Here is a 3,636-nt window from a genome sequence, read left to right as displayed (position 1 = left end):
AAGACCCACAGAGCACAGAAAGATGAGGACATGAGAAATGGCTACTTTTATTTAGGGGCTTCACGTCCGCACACTTCCACGTGTTCATTTGAAAAATGGAAGGACTCCTGTTTACCTTTCACGCGGTTGGACTGTGTTCACCTCAGATGATGACGATGGCCATGAGGAGCTGATGAAAGCCAGAAGATGAATGGCTGTTGTTGCTATGACTTTCTCTATTTGGGACCAAAAGTTTCCATGAGTTCAGCCTGGAAGCAAGCACAGCATCAGGCACTGTTGTGTAAAACCTAGAAGGACCATTGTTCTGGAGCTTATTTTTTTTCTTTTTGTCCATAGTTTCCATTTTAATATAAATGGGGTTCTGTCCCTGATAACTTCAATTGGAGAATTACATAGCTTGACTGGACATCAGCATTTCGTAAAATTCATGCCAACATTATAGAGCATTTAAAATATAAAAATAAGTCTTTTAACTAAGAAGAGCATATGAGCAACCTAGCAATGTCCAGAAACAACTCAAAGTCCATAGGCAAGGAGATCCCCAGCTGAGCCTAATGATGACATGAGCTATGAGGCTCCAGGAACTTTGATACTGAACTTTCTGACTTCTAGATAATTTCCTGTCCATCAAAAGACATTAGAAAAGAAGCTGCGATGAGCCATCCCACTCAGGATGTCCCTGGCCTTCTGCAGAGGACCGTGGGATTAGCTGAGTGGCAGACAAGCTCTGCAGGGAGCCCTGGCTGTCATTTGAACAGGTGGACACCCCGACAAGCTGCAATGGATGTGCAGTGGCCATCGTATGAGGATTCCAATTCGACTGGAATCTTCCTTCGTCCCGTTTGTGTCTTCTAGTGACTGCTGGTACGGTTAAAATGGCCAGATTCCCCCGCGATACATCTCAGGCCAGTCTGAGCTGAACTCCTTCCACCACTCTGAAGAACCATGGAGCTTAGCCTCTCCTGGCTACACTCTGTTTGTGGTGCAGGCAGGTCTCGTGGTCTGGGCTCCTGGTCCTCTGTGCTCCAGGACAGCAGGGCACAGGTAGTTAGCATGTGGTCTCTGCACTCATGTCCACCTGGTTCTGACCTCCTGCATGCCCATTTCACATCCCCTGCCACTGCCAGGTCCTCCATCCTCCACTGTCTCCATCGGCCCAGCACCCGGCTGTCCGTGCAGCTTCGTGTCCCACCTCTTAGGTCTTGGAGCTTGTTTTTAAAGGTTCTGTGTGGAGATGGGCTGAAAGGCTTGAGGCTTCTGGGACAGCTACAGTTAGCACCATTGGAAAAAAATCTCCCTTGTACTATGAAATACTTCTTTTCAGTCTTCACAGCTTACCCAAGGCCATGATGTTTTTTTTTTTTATACCCAGACTACCAATGCCAAAGAGGATAGCATTCTCATTAATTCATTAAAACTTCATTTTTATCACATATAATATTATATTATATTATGTTATATATTATTGATGATTTTCTCATTTACCATTGCTATTGCCCAAGTTTGCCTGAAACTTGACAGGTAGCCAAGACAGCCAAGAGAAACCTTGAAGATTCTCCTGCATCTACCTCCTGACTTTTGGGATTACAGGTTTGTCACCACACCATAGTTAGTAAAATCTTTTATTATTTTAACAGAATTTTTAGAAACATGATACACATAAATGGAGCTGGTTTAATTTCTTTTGAAGAAGAAATAAAAAGAGCTTATGTACGTCTCCTGTTAACAACAGAGTGTCCATGCCCAACATTGTATCCCCAGGAACATGTATGTCCATGTATATCCTGGAATTTCTAGGAAATAGTTCAGAAATGCTGCCTTACACACGTTTGCCTACTTATCAATACAACTTTCCCAAGTATGAAATATGAGGGCATCCCTGCAGATCAGGAGGGCTGCATGATTTCAGAAATGCCATTTACCAGTGGTGCCAGGGTTTGACGCAGTAGGCATCCTAGTTTCATATCAGCCCCAATGGAATTCTTCCTGTATCATTTATGAAACTTCTAGTCAGTACTTGTCATGGGCAAGGCACAGAGTGAGGGCAAAGATTGCTCCAGGTCATTTCCCCATGACATGAATAAAGGAAAAAAAAAATACATGTGTGTAGTGTAGTCGAAAGAGAGCTAGCTTGGGCTTCAAGCTGTGACTGCCATTTAGAGGCACTATCATTTTAAGACAATCTAGATCACTGTAGGGAGGGCTTAGTAGAGGATTTTGTTTTCACATTTGCAAATAGATCAAGTGTTTCCTGTTGCATGTAGTTTTATGCTACCGTCTTTGGCTCCAGAAGGTGACCGCACTCACTACCAGCCCCCTCGGAGCTTCTCTTGAATCCATGGAGAAAAGACACACACAGTTTTGCCTTTTCGGCAGAACGGTGGTGGTCCACGCCTTTAATCCCAGCACTTGGGAGGCAGAGGCAGGCAGATTTCTGAGTTCGAGGCCAGCCTGGTCTACAGAGTGAGTTCCAGGACAGCCAAGGCTACACAGAGAAACCCTGTCTTGAAAAAACAAACAAGCAAACAAAAAAAAAAAAAAAACAAAACCAACTTGCCTTTTTGCCACAATTGTTGAGCACTGCCATCTCCCGCCTGGAAAAGTATGCCCTTAATATTTTTATCTCAGTTCCTCCCACCTGCCCTAAACTTCAGTGACTAGTCCCACCTACCCCTACCAGACATCCTTAGCCACTTGCTTGTAGCAGTAGCCACAGGTCCCAGCTTCTCCAGAGACTTCACATGGCTGCTTGCTTCTTCTTCCTTCCAAGTACAGCAGAAAAACCTCTTTATTCCTTCCTTGCATCTGCCTCTTCCTCCTGAGACCCTGAAGTCCTGCCTGTACCTTCCACCCAGCAATTGGCCCTCGGCTATCTTTACTGACAAATCAAGAACCAATTAGGGAACAGGACCTTAGCATCAGAACTGCCCCCTTCAGTTTCCTATTTCTGGGGTTCTCTAAACAGAGGAGGAACATCTCTAATCCCATATGTCCCAACTCCCCAATAAAATCACAGTAATGCCAGGACAATTCTGTTCTGTTTTCGCTCCATCTTCTGTTTGTATAACTGGCTGGCTGAGACCTGGTACACAATGTATTCCCTAGTATCTTTATTCCCTCTAAAGCCAATATTGAAATGTAGAGTTGTACACAGGTATGTATTATTTTTACAAAAGTGATATGGTAGATATCAAAACTTCAAAAGCTCAGCAATACTAATATATACAAAAATACTTAGGAAGTAACAAGTTTGTAGTATATAATCTATAGAACTTTACATCATTTAACTTCCTCTACATATAATCACATTTAAAATATAATCACATTTCTCCCTTCCCTTTCTTCCCTCCCAAATCTACCATATACCTCTCTCTATTCTCCCTTAAATCCATGACCTCCTTTTCACTAATTGTTTTTCCACACATATATGCATATAAATATATAAATATATATTTCTAAATATTACCTGAATGTAGAGTTCATATAATATTACTTGTGTGTATATTTTCAGCACTGAATGCTTGGCACTGGATAAACACATCACTTAACTTTTAATGATATCTCTTTTATCAGCTATTACTACTAAAGCCAACCCCTTAGATATCAACTTAAAATGACAGGGTCTATCTGGGTCCA

At 42.4% G+C, this 3,636-nt stretch overlaps 1 pseudogene; it reads right to left on the bottom strand.

Moving 5' to 3' along the window:
• Nucleotides 1-851: 851 nt before the first annotated feature.
• LOC116078760 lies at nt 852-2,587 on the bottom strand (annotated as a pseudogene).
• Nucleotides 2,588-3,636: the final 1,049 nt, after the last annotated feature.

Source organism: Mastomys coucha, unplaced genomic scaffold (assembly GCF_008632895.1).
Source record: "Mastomys coucha isolate ucsf_1 unplaced genomic scaffold, UCSF_Mcou_1 pScaffold5, whole genome shotgun sequence".
Taxonomy (NCBI): Eukaryota; Metazoa; Chordata; class Mammalia; order Rodentia; family Muridae; genus Mastomys; species Mastomys coucha.
This window is presented reverse-complemented; position numbering and strand designations above follow the sequence as displayed.